The 20,363-nt window shown below is 34.6% G+C and overlaps 1 protein-coding gene across 3 annotated transcripts in view; it reads right to left on the reverse strand.

The window, feature by feature from the left end:
• The window catches only part of LOC111049457 (A-kinase anchor protein 12), a 109,776-nt gene that overhangs the window by 38,361 nt on the left and 51,052 nt on the right, over positions 1 to 20,363 (reverse strand). The gene's annotated exons all lie outside the window — the stretch shown is intronic.

Genomic DNA, 20,363 nt, shown 5'->3' on the forward strand with positions numbered 1-20,363 from the left:
TGTAAAAAATGACTGACGAATTCATGACAGAGCTAGATTGGCGTGTTCTATTGTTTGGAATGATTCTGATCATATTCAACTGAAATATCAAGGAAAAATAACTGAAATATTGTGGAAAAATCAAGTGAATGTGTCATCTTTTATTATTATTATTATTATTTTTATTAAAATTATTATTTTTGTATTAGCAGTGTATTTTGTATTATCAAAATGAATTTTTTTATTTTTGTGGATACTCCCATATGCGGTCAAGCTTTAAAGCTTTGCATATGTGTAATTTAATCAGAAGGATTAATTAATATTAATTTTCAATTGTTATTATTTGGTGTATTGTATTATTACAAATTATTGTATTATGAATTTTTCTGATAAATGAAATCATTATTTCATTAAATAATATCATTTCATATATTTCTAGTTATTTCTAAAGCCTCCAGGATATTCAGAAGTCTGCCTCTGTTATCGAAACGCAGAAACTGAACATAATGAATAATTTTTAACGTTGTTTGTTATAAGACATATGTTGTAGCTTGTAGTGCAGGGACACTACTGTAGTGAAACGGCTACCCTTACAAGAATACGTAATTTTTATCACTATTATAGTGGGGGAGCAGCAAGTGCCTAGACCTGTTGAGGGTAGCGGAAGACATCGATAACATACACATCATCATCATCATCGTCATCAGTAGGCCTACCAGTGTCGCTATATCATCAACATGGCACTAGAATGGGGTGGAATCCTCACTTCAACCCCTTACAAAGCACAAAGAGTGTTTGGATTACCCTCGGATACAATGAGGCGAAGGGTTAGGATCAGGACCAGGATAGGATGTGGATCAGGATCAGGATCAACTACTTTTATTCTGCTGAGCCATGATGATCTACTCTCAGCTATCCTGTCCCTTCTTGTATCCTTTCCTTGCTACTCAACCCCTTGCTTTCCATATCAGTCTCTATCCTTCTCTATCCCCTTGCTGTTTTGCTTATCTATCCTTCTCACTCTGTTTTCTTCCTTTGCCACGACCTTCGTGTACATCACAACAAAATTAAACATCGATAACCATAGTGAGGTTCTCGTTATAAAGTTAGTGAAAATGATAGGTAGGCATTGTTGGAAAGTTTCTTTTTCCACCGATATCTAGTGTGGATATCTGTGACTGAAGTCATCTTAGTATATGCAACCAGACAAACCTTCAGAATATGTTCCATAAGCAATCAGGGTTATTGAGGGAGCCGAATCTAGGGTTTCATGTAGGCCAATTTTCAAAAAACTAAAATTATTAACAATTCCAGCCCTTTATTTTTTGGATATTGCATATTTTGTTTACAGTAATAAGCAGAAATTCATGGAGGATAACATTTCACACAGATACCCCACAAGACATAAAATGTTTACCCTCCAGTACCCTACTCATAGACTTTCGCTCTTGGAGGGGGGACCACATTATGCTGGGCTCAGAATTTTCAACTGTTTGACGGACGAACTTAAGAGTGTTGACAGTCATGGTAAATTTTATACAGCTCTCAAAGATATACTGACTGAATGCTGCCCGTATTCATTAAGAGAATGTTATGAGATCTTCTCATTGAAATCCTAGGGATCATAAGTTATCCAGACGAATTTGTAAAATGAAAAACTTTCCCTCAATGGAGGGAAACCATATACTTGATATATTTGACATGTCGTACACCGTTTGAGCTGTGCTAATCATATGCGGTTTTATACGATGAAATAACAATAACAATAACAATATGATATTTATGTGATATGATGTTAATAATGAATTATTCTATTATAATCAATAGAAAATAGACCTAGGACCAGTTTTCGAACAAGGATTTGGCTAAGTTCTAGACTTTAAAGAGCTGGAGTCAGAAAATTGGCTTTCCAAAACGGGGCTTATAGTCGTAGTCATTGTTTGAATTAAATTTCGAAAAACTAGAAACTTGAACACAAAATGAAATAAAGAGAAAAAAGTGTGAAGTCTCAGCTATTTTGAATTGTTCATGAAAGTTTAATTTCGTCAAGGAAAAACGTTTTCAATTATAGAAATGAGAAAATATAAAAACTGCGGCCACGCCCCGTTTTGGAAAGCCAATTTTCTGACTCCAGCTGTTTAAAGTCTAGAACTTAGCTGAATCCCGAGTTCGGAAACCGGCCCCTAATTATTGTTGAGATATTCCATGTATTTTACTGATTTGTGCAAATTTATTGGAATATCTAAATAACCATTGTATATATGAACTTGAAACTGGTTGCATTGGACTCCAAGTCAAATTTTACAAAAGATTCTACCATTTTATAACACCAAGGAGACACTAAAAATGATCAATCAGATACTGACTTCATAAACTGAATCCCACTGTTGTAATATAGATGATTATAAGAGAAAAAGAAGTCTAATTTCAAGATTCTACAAACTCATTTTGAAGTTCATTCATTTCATGTCATCTACAAAAAGGTTTTGCAGTTTTGAAGAAAAGACGTGGCAAAATTTTGGCATGGCTATTACCAACGAAATTAACATGAGAATGCTAATTAGCTCAATGCTATGACAATGATTAACATCAACCATTAGTGCCCAGTCAAAAGTAGTTGACAACGGTTTGAACAATAAGCCTGCTCTCAAATTTTGATACAAATATTCATCAAGGAGTGAAAGAGGAGGAGAAGGAGGAGGAGGAAAAGAAGGAGAAGGAGGAGGAGAAGCACGAGGAGAAGAAGAAGAAGAAGTAGGAGAAGAAGAAGGAGAAGAAGAAGAAGTGAAGGAGAAGGATGAGAAGAAGAAGAAGAAGAAGAAGAAGAAGAAGAAGAAGAAGAAGAAGAAGAAGAAGGAGGAGGCGGAGAAGAAGGAGGAGGAGGAGTTGACGAAGGAGGATTATTATTTAGAACATTTCTGAAGGAATGGTGACACATTATGCATCGACCAATCAGAATCGAGAATGGGCGTGTACTACATAATTCTCGCTTGTGATTGGTCAACGCTGTTTGATTCAGTAGTCGGTTTGTGGCAGCACTTACAACGACGATTAACACAAAACAAGAGAAACCTTCACTCGACGAAGAAGTAGAAGAAGAAGAAGAAAAAATAAGATGAAGAAGAAGAAGAAGAAGAAGAAGAAGAAAAAGAAAAAGAAGAAGGAGAAGAAGAAGAAGAAGAAGAAGGAGAAAAAGAAGAAGAAGAAAACAAGAAGAGAGAGAGAGAGAAAACGGATGGAGTGTGGGTGGGATGGAGAAAGAAAGAGAGAAAGGTTGAAGGAGGACTAGTAACTTCGTGGTAAAGAGGACAGAAAGTTGTGAATAAAACATGAGAGAAGCGGCAACAATAATAAAAACGACAGAGGCGGTTAAAATGGCTTTGAAAGAGACTGCTGTGATCGATGGTTCAAAAACATCGGCCTTGTACCCGGCATATATATCTATTTATACATAATACAGAAAAACGTATATAAAGCTATATAAACGGGGTACATTGTATATCATTTGAAGTAATAATTCGGCAGCTCCTATAACATATACATTCAATCCATCCCGTCAGTTCTATAACATTGAATAATATAACAATCCAGCTTCGTAAATAACCCTTTGCTCTTACAATAATCAACGCTATAAAAAACACATTTATTCCCTTCTATAAAGGCAACAGTGACCTATTTATTGTCATCACTCTTGTAATGGAATGAACGGACAATGGCAACATTTTCTATTGTTGTCAATTGAATGCCTCTCAGCGAAGCTTGTATTGGTGCTTGTAACGAGCTTATTTACCATAGAATAGAGGGGATTTATCCCTGGGGATTATCTCTGACATGTAACTCTATCGGCCGGTCTCCGAGCTCGGGATTTAAAAAGTTCTAAACTTTAAACAGCTGGAGTCAGGAAACTGGCTTTCCAAAACGGGGCGTAGTCGCAGTTTTTATGATAGTCTTCATTTTCTCATTTCTATAATTGGAAAGGTTTTTCCTTTACGGAATGAAACATTCCTAAATACTTCAAAATAGATGAAAATTTACACTATTTCCCTCCATTTTGTTTTATGTTCAATTTTCTAGTTTTTTGAAATTTAATTTGAACGTGGACTGCGACTGCGCCCCGTTTCGGACAGCCAATTTTCTGAATCCAGCTGTTTAAAGTCTAGAACTTACCTAGACTCGAACTCGGAGACCGGCCCTATATCCTATACTATTAAACGAGCAGCATCTGTCTATATGTTTAGATGTTTATATGTTCAGATGTTTGGGTGTTTAGATGTTTATATGTTTGTATTTCACCGGATCTCGAAAACGGCTCCAATGATTTTCACAAAATTCAGAACATAATAGGCTTATAATATAAAGATTCGATTGCACTAGGTCTCATCCCTGGGAAAACTCGCTGAAGGACATTAAAAGGATAATTATTATTCATCCTTGGAAAAACAGCTGATAATAATTATTTCGTCGTCTGTTGGTGATGGAAGTGAGTGAGCGAGTTCATGTGTGTGGGACTGTGTCAAAATTATGACTCAGCTGTTGAACTTTTGTAATCATTCGATCAGGTACTTTAGTACCGGTCGCGAAAAAGCCGGGTTATTTTAATTCCTGATTAATTCCAGTTGATCTTTTTGAAATGGTCTTCTCTGATTTGGTTCACGTGAAGTTAATCAGGATTAAAATTTAACCGGCTTTTGTGCAACTGGGCCTTTGTGAGGGAAATTTTTGCATTCATCTGGGAATTAATCTCAATTTATTGTGATTAGATAGAACATTTCTTTATGAATGTTATTGTAATTTCTTCTTTCGTAATAATTTTTTTATGCTTTTGTACTCCAGAGCGAAGTTCGGTCCCGATATTGTTTACTAATACATGTTCAAAACTTATTTCTCTTCTTCCCAGTTTGTAACATTTTTTGCATTCATATTGTTTTTTACAATTTTATAACAAAGCCAATTCATTCACCATTATATAAGTAGAAAAATTACAACTCAGTAGCTCTAAAAATCGTGCCAAAGAAAATACCATTTCTGGTTGATTTTTTTCTCTTTTTTGCTGATGGTGATGCCTACATGAGCCTAAAGCTGCCTACACATATACGCGCTTCCAACCCGCACCGAGCACGCTCCGCCCTTGTACCGCCCTCGTTCCTCCATCGATTCACAGTCGCTCCGCCCCCGCACCCATCATGAACGTTACGGAAGATGTTAGATCTTCTCGCGTTCCCCGGTCGAACCATTGTTGCTCCCCGGTCGATCATCAATCGCTCTGCTGGAGTGACGTTCGGTTGCGGAGCAGAGCGAAAGTCTGTACGCACCTTTAGGTTTGTGCGTAGTAATGAGGCTAAAGATGATGAGAGATGAGTTTCAGGCTTCAAGAGAGCTCCGATCCACATGGGAATCGATTTTCAAGTCATGTATCATATTCAGAAGAGTTGGCTCAAGTGGTCATCACTTGAAGTTTTTAACATGATGATGTTGAAACTTCATAACTTGTGCGCAGGTAATTAGGTAAGGGATGATAATATTATAACAATTCCATACAGAATAGGAATCTAACCGGTGTAGCAGAAGCAGACTGAAGTTACAGACATTTCGAATCTATAATAATCGATTCTCTAGTTCTGCTCTATTATACACTTCTACAGCTTAAAGCTGTATTATACTCCAATCATGAAATATTTTTCAATGAAAATAGTCTTTTGTAGATTTTGAATTACCGGGGATAATTTGGGGGTGACCCTGAGAAGTACTTGGGATATTTATTGTTGTCGGTTATTTTTAGCAATAATTGATTGCTAACAAGGTTCAGGCTATCATTGGAACGAATTTTGTCATAAAACTGAGTGACAGTGACGTCATTGACTCACTCTCAAATCAAAATCTCATCCAGAAATACACTAAATCATCGCTAAATAGATCCCTGTATATAACATTGTACCTACAAAATATGTTTTCAAATCTCTAAATCAACACCGAACAAAGAGAGCTGTGCTTTGAAAACATAATTATCTCTTCTCAATTTTCCCGAGTAGGCCTACTGTATGAAGAGTTTTGTAACAATCTATTCACCATGGAACAGTGTAAAGCTTTTTGAAAACCTGATGCAGTATTCAATATGTCATGAAGTTACAGAGCTGCATAATAAAACACAGGTCTTACAAAGGTTTCAGATGAAAATTTTGTTTATGATTCAGTTCTTCATTAAGGTTTTAGATGGAAATTTTGAATATGATTCGGTTCTTCATTAAGGGGTTAGATCCGTTAGATGGAAATTTTGAATATGATTCAGTACTTCACAAAACACCTCTTCACCATAAAACACAGCTCTCATGAAAATTTTTGTTGAGAATTTGAAATATAATTCAGTACCCGGTACTTGTTATTCGCTATGAAAAACAGCCTATCAAAGTTTTGAAAGAGAATTTTCCTTTAGAATGTTGATAATTATCACAAGTAAGGTGAATCTTTTACAACAGTTTGTGGTGGGTGAGCCCTCAGCGCATCAGGGTGCAAAGCTGAGTACCTCTCGACATGCACTTCAAAAAACAGCTGATCAAAAAACTTTTCGTTATTTGTGTTCATTATTCAATGATTAAAACATTTATAATAATATCATCTCATTGTCATTTGAAAGAATAAAAAAGTATAAACTCAACCTCCCACATAATTGAACATCATCCTTTAGGTTATTTAGACAAATCAGAATAAAAAAATAAAAATAGATACTTGGACAATTTCCTGATATTCAGATTACCTCAGATCTGCTAGAGCCTGGTAAGTGCTTGGTAAACAACTATTCTCATATATATATATATATATATATATATATAATATATATATATATATAGTCTATTTTTGTGTGTGGCGAAAAATAGCGTTCGCACCACGGGCAAAAATGTTCTTCCGGCTCTCAATCTTTTCTAGTCCTCGGCCTACGGCCTCGGACTTGAAAACCGATTTCGAGCCGGAAAAATCTCATTGTTTGCTCTAGGTGCGAATTATACTATTTCTCAATACTCCCGAGAACTGTATGAAAAGTTTCGCACGCAACAATCTTTTCACCATGAAACAGTGTAAAGCTTTTTGAAAACCTGATGCAGTATTCAATATGTCATGAAGTTACAGAGCTGCATAATAAAACACAAGTCTTACAAAGGTTTGAGATGAAAATTTTGTTTATGATTCAGTTCTTCATTAAGGTTTTAGATGGAAATTTTGAATATGATTCGGTTCTTCATTAAGGGGTTAGATGGAAATTTTGAATATGATTCAGTACCGTACTTCACAAAACACCACTTCACCATAAAACACATGAAAATTTCAAGCTCTCATGAAAATTTTTGTTGAGAATTTGAAATATAATTCAGTACCCGGTACTTGTTATTCGCTATGAAAAACAGCCTATCAAAGTTTTGAAAGAGAATTTTTCTTTAGAATGTTGATAATTATCGCAAGTAAGGTGAATCTTTTACAACAGTTTGTGGTGGGTGAGCCCTCAGCGCATCAGGGTGCAAAGCTGAGTACCTCTCGACATGCACTTCAAACATCATCTCATCTTTCATCCTTCCTCACTCTCTCTCTCTCTTTCTCTTCTCATCCTTTGCATCCTGTTACTTAAAACCTCTTTCACCAGCTATTTTTTCGCATTTTCCTTTTCCCTTATCACTCATGTTTCATGATTTTGCCCCATTTCGTAACTCCAATCAAAGTTTTTTAAATCAAGTCTCCAGTATTTTTTCGTATATGGAAAAATCAAATAGATTTTCATGAGTGAGGTCTACTGAATGTGATTGCTACGTAAATACTGGCTCTTTAAATCTAAATAGCTCAAAATACAAGCTTCAAATGCTCTGAAGTGGACTGTATAAAACGAATCAAATCTTTGAGTTGAATAATATTTCCTTCCAGGAAAACTACATACATAGAATATAGAAAATCAGAAAAGGTACTCTCCAAATCCCAAATCTAATATGTCATGAATCGAATTGTTTGCCTACTTCTATTTGAGGTAAAAGGTGGATAGTCGGATAGGATAGATGAGAGGAAAAGATAGGTGAAATTATGCAAACCGAAAGTGTGACTATTAAAGTTGGTTCCTTGCTGTTTCCCGGTTCTAGGATGGAATTTACTGTCTGGATATTTAACACTAAGATTAGAATATGAATAGAAACAAAAACTAAACTTGCGTTCTGGCATTCACATTCCACTAATAATTAATACGTAACGTGAGTAACCTTTCACGTAAAACGAAAATACAATTTATGTACACGAATAAATGTATAGGCCGAATTTCCTATGATATTTAACGACACGAATATTAAGGCAGATTCAGGACAAATTTCCTGAATCTTAAAGCTTCGAGAGCGAGTACATATGTAACCTACGCTACTATGCTACTACGTAGTAGCGTAGGTAACGGTACGAGAGCTAAATTCACACTAACACTCAAACCGGCCGGTGCCTGAGCGATGAATTGATGAGTAATAGATATTATAAAATTATAGAAACTCTCCTGCCATCTGGCAGTCAATGAGCGAATGAATACAATTTCAAATGGCCTCAACAGTGATGATTCACCGCATCTGATATTGAAAACTCAGTGGGAAACTCATATTCATACAAGTATGATTTATTCTGATTAAGAAATATTTATTTTATCTTTCTGTGCTATATACTATACTATACTATGCTATATTAATAATAGCAGATAAAGAATTCAAGGACAAAGAAAATGTTGATTTTCTGCATGCCAATGGTAAAGGCAGACAGTTTAACATTTTAGAAGCAATGGAAATTTTTCATAGCAATATGCAACATGGATCAATAATTCTAATCTTAATAAATTCAGAATCAGGCTCCTGCTTATATACTTCCAGAAAAAATCCGTTGTTCCATCTCCTCTAGTGGGTTTCATCAACACAATCCTGCCTTTGAAAATGGAAAAACTTTTCAAATTTAGCCAAGTCAGCTCTTTTTTCTCGATTCCATGTTCCCCGCTCTTTTGTTTTTATCCCATAGATGAGAGGATGATCGTAATGATAATTTGAGATTCCCGAGTGACACCGCTGTTTGATATCGGCTTTGTATTTCTCTCTGATAATGATCTGCTGAAATTGCTTCTTCTGTCAAAGTGCTTAGAGTTTTTTCTGACAGTAATTTCATAAGAATCCAAGTTGACTGTCAGTCATAACAAACTTCAGATTGCTTGTGATCTGGAGTTCATTCGTATTTTTTAATTACATCGCAAGACTCTTTGAAAGTAAGATTGAGGGATTTATTATTTTTCCTCAACAGATAAACATTGATCGAACAAAGGTCTTTACGTTCCAGGATGATGTTTTGCTAAATCATTCAAGATAATGAGGTTGTTGAAAGATTTTGCAAATAATAATACTGTGGATTTTACGAAATGTGAAATATAATAAATAAAAGAATTGGCTTATACACGAACGGGATAGGAAATTCACGAATGAGGCATCATCGCGTCTCAACTACTCAACTGATTAACTTGAAACTATGCATTTTGATTATTGTCTACTATTCTATTACTGATTATTGTCTGATATTATCTACTGAGGATAGTTATAGGCCTATTTCAAATTCTTCAAGATTTCATTACGTCAAGATTTCAGTTTGTCAAGTATAATTAGACTATTACGGTGCAGGGATTATCTGCTAGAAATAAATAACGTAAATAATCGGCTTTTCTAATAGGGTGTAACTAAAGATCCTTAACAATTCTGTTTTGTACTCAGTAATGAATAAGATGATAGCATAAAGCTGGATTTCAACACATCAGTGACAGTGAACAGTGAAAATATATTCCTATAAGTTTTAATTGGACTATTCACATTCAGTCCGGCTGAGCTAGTGTGAATAATCCCATTAGGACTAATGGGAATTATATTTCCACTGTTCACTGTCACTGTTGTATGGGAATCCAGTTCAAGACGATATCCCATGGTATAGTGTGTTTATGTTCCAAATTTCACTGTTTGTTCAAGCCGATAGTCCACGTAGTTCTTTTTCGTGGAGCTATGTGACGCTGGTAGTCTCTCACTGTGCCGTTCGTACACTCTCTCCCGCCAAGACCCTGTAATAATCGATGATAGTCGACAGTTATCGACAATAATCGGCTTGAGCAAACAGTGATTTTGAAACATGAAGGCCCAATTGGAACACGAATCCAATGGGATATCGGCTTATGCTATCTCTCTTCTATATTATTTTGGGGAGGATATTTTTAATATTCTTTCCGAAGAATGGACATTGATATGTCCAAAGCTCCGCCAATTTATGTAGATGCATAACAATATAATTATCTATAGTTATTATATTACAAAATACTTTTTCATATCATATACAGTTCAATAATTATTTTCTCAGTCTATATTATGCAAATTCATCTATAATTTTGCTGTATTGTAAGCTATTGTATATAAGTGTATAAGCCAGTAGATATTGTAATCTACATAAATAAAGTACTCAATCAATCAATTCTCTATGGTCATATAATGGCATAAGATAGCTTTTTCTATGGTAATGTAGGTACTATACTCAATAATAATTCTCAGTAGTACCTATATTAGATGTTACAATTAAATGGCATTGAGAAATAGAACATTCAATACACGTTCTCATACTATTACAAATGAGAATAATCCATTAAAACATGCCCTTTTCTATTCCACAGTGCATGCCACAAAATCGACTATTCATTCATTCAATCATAAATATGGTCCCGACGCCAACAACAGCCATGAAATTATTTTTTTCTATTCAAAATCGACCATGATTCTCCACTTCAGTTCCCTTATTATTCTCCACTTTTATTCCTGCTATCAGTCTAGTTACGAGAGATTGAGAAGCATAACAACGTATGCCACTTATAACCAGAATGCGAACCTTCATCAATGCACATCGGAAATGAGGGTTCAATGCTGTAAAAAATTAAAAAGCATAACAAAGTATACCACTTATGTAAACCTACCAATCAATTTATATCGAGGGTTCAACGCTGTATGTAAGGGTTTGGGAGCCACTCGATACAAACGTAGAATGTATGATTCAAAACCAGTGGTGCGCAAGAAATCAGCACACGCTAATGTGATTACAAATAAAATGTTGGGTGGAGAGGTTGGTTTATGGATACAAAGCACAGGAGAGAGGGGTTTATGATTGAACATTTTGAGAGGGAATCGTGGTTTGTTTTAGCCGATTATGGTGTGTGTGTGTGTGTGAGAGAGAGAGAGAATATTGAAAGAATGGGAGAAAGGGAGAGGGAAATATAGGCAGGGAAACAAAAGTCTCGTAGAGACAATCTGAAAGTGTACTTTCCGTTTACAAAAGCGGTGTCCCTGACTGTTCTCCACAGCAACCCCTTCCTTCTTGCACTCCTCACTTTCCTAATCCTCTCTCTTTCTCTCGCTCCAGGGCATATTTCGACAGTAGCACTTCTTGTTCTTGCAGTTGAGTCAGATCCGAGCACAATTCACCATTTAACTTTGTGAGCTTCCTCTATTGTGTGCAGCCTACAGGCAGGCAGCTCAGAGCTTCTGAAATTCGAATTTATCTCTAATATTTCCAGTCTCTTTGTTAGCACTGATAAGCTCACCAGTAATTTGTAACGTTCTTGTGGGAATGAACTTGTTCAAACTTTGTTAGAACCATCGTAGTTTGTAATCATTGTTCTATGAAGGTTGATATTGTGAGTCTCATATATTATCTGTTATACTAGATTGCTGCAGAAACAAGACAAAATAGCTATTTTAAGAGCGTAATGCGCAACTTTATCGCCCGCGCAAAAACAGTTATCACGCGACGCGAAGCAGAGCGTGATAATTTTGCAAGAGCGATAAAGAAGCATTACGCGCGAAGTAGGCTACATACAACATTTTTTCTACAACTGCACAAACCTGTTAAATCACTTATATCTGGCGGATTTTATAATAATTCGTCTACTGATATTATTATGGCTGTAGAATCGGTACAACTACCGACTTTTAGGTTAAGATCTGACCGAGAGGGGTTGTCTTTGGCGAGCTGCTTATCATCAGCTGATTAGCGAGCGTAAAGAAACTCTTCTGCGCATGCGCGAATGATTTGCGAGCGTGAAGAAAATCTACTGCGCATGCGCAGATGGTTAGCGAGGCGAAAAAAGTAGATTCTCCTCAGAAATAAGCTGTTTTACGAGGAGAATTGAGTATGTAAATTCTTTCTTTACGCGCAGTTGTAGAAAAAAAAATATTCTTCCAAACTCTGTTCATGACATGTTTATATTCTCACCACACATAATTTATTGCGAAGCCCCACATCAGGAATAGAGTAAATCAGGTTGATCTGTGTTCACATTAAATCAAGGAACATAATCGAAAGGATTGAAATAAAAGTACATAATTATTCCGTATGTTCAAATAACCTACTATTGTGACCCATTATATGATAATCTGCTCTGTTTCGCGTATTATACTCATGAACATCTGAATTCTGGATCACACCACTCGTTTTCACATGCATTACAACTTCATATACATACAAAGATGGCACAGTTAATAGACCAAGCTTTTTAAATAAAGGCCTACAAGAGTCTAACCTATTCACTTTCTCTATACATCTGAGTGCCTTCTTTTGAATCTTAAACACTCTGTCCATATTTTGTTGAGATGAATTACCCCATACTAAAATAGCATACCTAATATGAGATAGTATAAGTCCATGGTAAGCAGTTAACAGTAGTTTTTTATCATTCAGCCTAGCAAGCTGCCGCAGGACAAATACCCCAGATGATATCTTATTACATATCCTCTCAATGTAAGGATGCCATGTTAATTTCCTGTCCAATAAAATTCCCAAGAATGCTACTTTCTCTTCTTGGTCTAATTCATTTTCCTCTACAAACACATTTATTTCTCTATCCTCTACTGAATTATATTTACTTTTGAATTGTAGGAATTGACATTTCTTACTATTTATTGTTAATTGCCTTTGCTTCAAGAATTGGACAATTGACTGTACTCCAGTAAAAGCATTTATTTCTAGACTATCTAATAAATAATTGTTAAAGATAAGCGATGTGTCATCAGCAAACAACAGAGCTCTGTGATCTTTTAACTCTTTTGGTAATTCTTGAGGTACTCCAGCCTGGACCTCCAGTTTTTGAGATTTAATTTTTACTATTTCATTCCCATCCACCTTGGTAAGCTCAACACACTGGTTTCTACCTATGAGATATGATTCAAACCATTTTAGTTCTATACCATTCACACCTACAGTTTTTAGTATTTCCAATAATATTCTATGGTTCACACAATCAAAAGCTTTGGATAAATCAAGAAATATTGCGGCTGCCTTCTCACCTGAATCTATTATATCTATTAGTCTTTCAACAAGGGATACTATTGCAGTCTTAGTAGATTTCCCTTTCTGGAACCCATGCTGTCATCACATATGAAATTATTTCTTCCAGGTGCATCAATAACCTATTTAAAACTACTCTTTCAAAAATTTTACTTATTACATTTAGAATACTAATGGGTCTATAATTTTCAACTCTTCAGAATCACCGCTCTTGAAAATTGGCAAAATTTTTCCTTGTTTCAGATCATCAGGGAAAATACCCTGCTCTAGTGAAGTATTAAGGAGATGCAATAAAGGGTCCAGTAATTCATTTTCACATTCTTTTAAAATTTTGCTTGAGACCCCATCCAATCCTACTGTTTTTTGTTATTCAAATTTTTTATTATTCTTGACAACTCATCTCTTGATAATGGATGAAATTTAAATACCTTTTCAATTGGCTCAGCATTTAATGTAGTTGTATTATAAGTATTAGTGTTCAGTGACTTTTGGAGATTATATGCAACCTGTTGATAATATTTATTGAAAAAGTTACAAATGTCTATACTATCATCCATATAATTCCATGTTCATCGATTATCCTAGGGACATTAGTAACTGTATCTTTTTGAGCTGCTCTCCTATTTCTATTAATTACCTCCCAAACAGCAGAGTTAAAATTGGTACTAGTTGTTAATATTTCAGCTGTTTTCTTACACTTAGCTTTCCTCACTTCTTTTGCATAGTTTTTCTTTAGACATTTGTATTTGACCTCACTCGGAACATCCCTCACTAATTTAAATTCCTCATAAGCTTCCCTAACAATATTTCTTTGAGTAAGAATATCTTCAGTTATCCATTCATCTACTTGTTTAATTTACTTTTTACTTTGACTTTTTTTATCGGACAGCATACACTAATGTGAAATCTTAGAGTATCAATGAATTGCTTATATTTGTAATTTAGGTTACAACTGTTATAAACACTACTCCAATTTTCTTGAAGCAGTTCCTGCTTCAAACAATTTATATTTCCTAGCTCATATTGCTGAATTTCTTTCACAAAAGTTTTTTTTCTGCTTGGATTTGGCCCTGCAACTTAACATCTAAAATTTGATAGTTATGATCTGATAGATCTGAGCTACCTAACCTGACATTACAACCTTCTATATTTGTGAGGATATTATCAATAATTGTCTGTGAAGTTCGAGTTACTCTTGTATATTCGTGGACCTTAATTTCTAATTATTCATATTAATAATATCTCTAATATCCTCTGTCATTTTATCCTGCCTGGCAAAATCGGTATTGAAATCTCCTACTACTATAACATTTGTGAAACGAGCGGTTGTAATTTCCAAAAGTGTATGGAGCAGCTCACAAAATTTTTGCCAGTCTCCATTTGGTGACCTATAGATACCTAACACTGCTACCTCGAATCGATCATCAATTTTTAACCTTAGTCCTGTCACCTCTAAATCCATCTCAACAGAAAATCTCTTAACAAAATCAAGTTCATAAGTTTGGGTATGTTTAGCATTGCTAGTGAATATACATACACCACCACTTCTATGAGCTATTCTACAAAATTCTGATCTCAGTGAATAACCTGGGATCCTAACTTGATTTATTTCCTTTATTTTTAAGCCATGCTCTGTGAAAATAACAATGTCAGGATCCTCCTGTTTAAGAAATACTTCTAATCTGTCAATTTTGTTGCGAAGATACTGAATATTTTGATGATAAATACTAAAAACCTTACCATCTTGTGCTACTCTATCTCTAGCATTTGTAGCTATTTCCCTTTCCCTGTTTTGAGCCAATTTACTAAAAAATCGTTATTTGTTTTTTTGACTGTTTTTAAACCAGAGGATTGCAAACGGCTTTCAATCAGCTCTGCCAATCTATTACAAAAGATTACTTTGCCAGATCGATTTAGATGCAACCCATGATTAGTGAAGTTATGTCTTTTCAACCTTTCATTTAGAAAACAAATCCCCAGTTGTTTAGAATTCTTATTTATTAGGCTGTTGATTGTACTATGGATTGATTTGTTTGTCGAATTGATTGCTTCATTTAATTCTGGCCTATCAAACCTATTAGGAATAGTACTTATTATTAAGTTTGTTTTTTTGCTGAGTGGCACAATTTCCTTGATTTTTCTGTTACTTGAGGAAGATGATTCAAGTTAGGTTCATTTATATTATTTGAGCCACCCAGTACAATTAGATAGTCATTTTCATCAAAGTCTTTAGTTTGCTCCCTAGCTGACTCTACAACTGCATTAATTGATGCACTTGGCTTGAAAAAACATTGGACATCAAATTTATTTTTTAATCTTTTATCAAGGAATCACTGCAACACGTCCATGACTGGACGTCAGTAGCAGAACTCTCCCTTTCCTATCTTTATTTCCCTCAGCTATATTTTTGGTTGCTGTCTTCAAAACCTCACTGTACGTTTTATTTCGACCATTTTCAGAGCATTTCCCATCATTTAGGTTAGATTCTATTTTTTTGCATTTGGACGGAGGTTCTATCATACATTTAGTATTATCAAAATTAGATTTTATTTGAACTATACAAAAACTGTCGGTACATTGTAAATGGATATACAGAAGTGCGACCAAAATGAGTCAAATTAGTTAAGTCAAAAAAGTTAAATTATTCACAAAAGTAAGTAAAAGTTGACGTTCCACAGTGTACCGACATCAATTAAAATATATTCAGCTACGAACGTACAATAATAATTTCAGGCTACCTACATGTAATGTGCAATGAAGGTAAAATATAGCCCACCACTATAGACCCTATTAATAGTATGGCTCATGTTGGTAGTATTCCCTACTAAGGTGGGTAGATACATTACCCACTCTCTACTATATATAACAGAGAGTAGATTAATGTCGTCAAGCAGCTTTGAAGTGAGATTGCTGCTTCAGGATAGAGTGAGAGGGGTCTGTAAGTAATGACCCTCCCACATGACCCCCGTAACACGAAAATTCGCGCCAAATTACTCCTGTCGAAGCGTCTAAATCGATATATAGTGTTTCTGGGGGGGGAGGGGGTTAGCAAGGGGTCCTTATAAGGGGGGTTGGTGTTGGTGTGGTTTATGATTACAACCCCCAAATGACATTACTCCTCTTGTCAATAATCCATCAGATGAAGTACCAGTAAATCATTGTATATAGTTTATAGTGTAATGCTGTAACGGCGGTGTATCGACACTTGAATAATTCTCTCCTATTCTCTCTCTTTCAAAATAAATCTCTCTCTGTCTCTGTCGCTCTCTCTCGCTCTCTGTTTGTCTCTCTGTCGCTCAATACCTCTCTCTCTCCCTCTCTCTGGAACAAATGACTGAAACTGTCCGGCCCTAGAACGATCACATGACAACCATCCCTCACCCATTCCACCAATATAAACCTTTAAACCATGTTATAGAACGAATTGTATATATATTATAAACTCATGTTATTACAATTATCCACTGCATACTGCTGTATATTACTGAACGTTGATAACCCTGATCTACTTTCAGCCTACTTCATTTTATTAATCAATTATTTGATCTTATCTACCTATATAATTATTTTACTTTATCAATTTTCTGTTTTTTTTCTCTTAAATATTCATATTGATTAAAACTTTTACAATATTTCCATTAATAAATAAATCCTTAGTTTAAATAACGAAATTAACGTTTTGGTAGAGAGTTAGTGGGGAGGATATTTTTAATATTCTTTCCAAAGGATGGACATTGATATGTCCAAAGCTCCGCCAATTTATGTAGATGCATAACAATATGATTATTATCTATAGTTATTATATTACAAATTGCTTTCTCATATCATATACAGTTCAATAATTATTTTATTAGTCTATATTATGTAAATTCATCTATAATTTTGCTGTATTGTAAGCTATTGTATATAGGTGTATAAGCCAGTATATATTGTAATCTACATAAATAAAGTACTCAATCAATCAATTAATCAATCTCTCTCCCCCCCTCACTTTTGGTATAGAGTTAGTGGGAAGGATATTTTGAATATTCTTTCAGAAGAATGGACATTGATATGTCCAAAGCTCGGCCAATTTATGTAGATGCATAACAATATTATCTATAGCTATTACCAATTGATTTTTCCATATCATATGTAGTTCAAAAATCATTTTCTTAGTCTATATTATGTAAATTCATCTATAATTTTGCTGCATTGTAAGCTATTGTATATAAGTGTAAAAGCCAGTATATATTGTAATCTACATAAATAAAGTACTCAATCAATCAATCACTCTCTCTCTCCCTCTCACTCTCTCATGTCATTGATAAATTGTTTATACTTTGTAGAATTTGTTGAATAATTTGCATTACCGTCATTTCATGTAAATTAGTGAATAAGCCAGTAAATATTGTAACATACATAAATAAAGAAATCTAATCTAATCTAATCTCTCTCTATCTCTCTTAGGGTTGTGTGGCAGAGAGGACCTGGAGTCCTAACTCCGCTCTTAATAAAGGCAATTAATCAATCAATCAATCAATCTCTCACTCACTATTTTCTCTCTATCTATCTATCCACTGATCTGATTAGGACAGTATTTTATTTGATTCCGACTTGATTTTTTTCATTTTGAAGTATGAATCGTTCTATTGAATTGAAATTGAAATATGATTCTTGGAGTTTAAATCCAATTTATTCAGAAAATCCAATTAAAGCTCTCCATATGATTAAACGGTCCTATAGATTTTAAGTTGAATCGAGGCATGGTAGCTAAAGAAGTTCTTAGCATCAAAGAATGAATTCATGGTGAGCCAGCCACAAAAATGTTGAACGCTAAAATCAATGTCTCTGGGATAATGGGGCAATACACAGTATTAGAATGTATATCATCGAATGGTTGATTCACATTTTTTCTGAACGGAAAAATAGTAGAATCTGGATTTTTTTTGCTTAAAACTATCTTTTTCCATTAGGGCTACTCTGGAATAATAGTAGAATTATACTCTAGAGAAATAGTAGACTCTCGATATATTGCTTAAAACAATTTTTTTTTCGTTGAGGTTACTCTTGAATAAAAATAAGAAATAAAAATCTAAGTACTTTTATTATTTAAAATTGTTTATTAACAATCAGATTTTATTTATTCTGTTTAAAGCTAGTATTGACTCCATGAAAGTCTGTGTAATCCTAGTAGGCCCATAGGAAACCCCATCATTAATCCGGTAACAAACTGAGAAATTATTACAAGCGATTATTATCAATTTAGAAGCGAGGTTTTAATCAGCGAGCCCAATGACTTGGACGCGGTCTGTTCTCAAAATTAATGCTACATCAGCAGAAATTTTACGGCGCCTCATAATATTCCATTACCCGTAGCAACGTGACAAGAACGCTGATAAAACGGACCGGAGACGGATCGTGCCATTACTAACGGACACGGTCCAAGGCAACCAGGCTACTTGATAAATTATCTTAGTAAAAGGGTGAGTAAGAAAACACTCCAATTTCAGGCGCAGACTGTGTTTTATATTATTATACAGCGCAGTGTTGTGATATGTATTCCAGTGTGTATCCCAGAAGGCCTTGGAACGTGTTCGTTGGATACATTTTCAGTGTTTCAGTGACAGATGATGGATTATTATTTTTCACCGGATGCCAAAAGTGTATTTCTGTCCTGCTTTTCGAGTGTTTGAGACATTGTTACTTCCTATACCCTTGTGACTTTCGGTTGTTGTATTTTGTGGTTCTATCACCTGTTTCATTACTTTTGAGGTGATAGGCGAGAGATGATATTCGTTTAGGTTTGTTGCAGGGTATCTTGGTAACCTTGACTCTCGTTTGTTGTATTTTTATGGTTTCATTAGTTGTTTATAGAAAAAAATAATATAATAACTCCTGGGAAACTCTTAAACTTATTTTGGTGCACGAATTCAGGACATTTCCAGTTCTCTGTATTAGTAGGCTTCACATTATTTCAGTTCTAAATAACATCCTATTTTTGGAGAATACAGGACACGATTTCTTAACAATGATTCCCTGTTCTGAATATTAACAACATTGATTCAATCATTACTGAGATAGCCGATTCAAAAAAATAATTACACGAAAATAGAGTGCATCTTCATACTTCATTATATCCTACTTTGGATTGGATAATAATAGCAGTAAGGAAAGGACAAAGCTCCTCCTTTTTTCTGTGACCAATAACTATTGGCAGAGAGGACTTATTATGGACTAATAGTTGCAAAAGTTGTCCTATTTTATCTGTGCTATTGGTTAGTCGTTGCTCTAAACAAGAGTTACATTGTCATTTCTCAATTCATGAAAGTGTCATACATGACATCAAAACCCATTCAAATTTTATTTAAATATTATTTTGTCAGTGGAAATCTAGTCGCGGATTTAATTATTATAATGTAATTTATAAAGCGAGTAGATCTCCAATGTGCACATATGAAACGTGTGTTTTATCAAGTTTCGTGAAGGCAATATTATGATTTTTTAGCTCCATGCTATACAAACAAGAGTGAGTCGACAATCGGTTACAATATATTCTGGCTTTATACACATATTCACATTAACATTATAGGTAGTTATTCAACAAATTCTAATAATTATGAAAACTTATTAATCACAATGAAGATTGAATGCAATACGATTAAATACGATTTCACTATCGATAATTTAATATTGTCATTTAATACATAATTTAATACTTAATTTATGTGGATTACAATACATACTGGGTTATACACTTATATACAATAGCTTACAATACAGCAAAAATATAGATGAATTTACATAATATAGACTAAGAAAATAATTATTGAACTGTATAATTTACAACAAATGAAAAAAGCAATGATATGATATGAAAAGCAATGATATAAAAAAAACAATTTGGAATAACTATAGATAATATTGTTATGCATCTACATAGACTGGCGGAGCTTTGGACTATCAATGAAAGAGAGAGAGAGAGAGAGAGAGAGTGAGAGAGAGAGAGAGAGAGAGAGAGAGAGAGAGAGAGGAGAGAGAGAGAGAGAGAG

Source organism: Nilaparvata lugens, chromosome 4 (genome assembly GCF_014356525.2).
Source record: "Nilaparvata lugens isolate BPH chromosome 4, ASM1435652v1, whole genome shotgun sequence".
Lineage (NCBI taxonomy): Eukaryota > Metazoa > Arthropoda > Insecta > Hemiptera > Delphacidae > Nilaparvata > Nilaparvata lugens.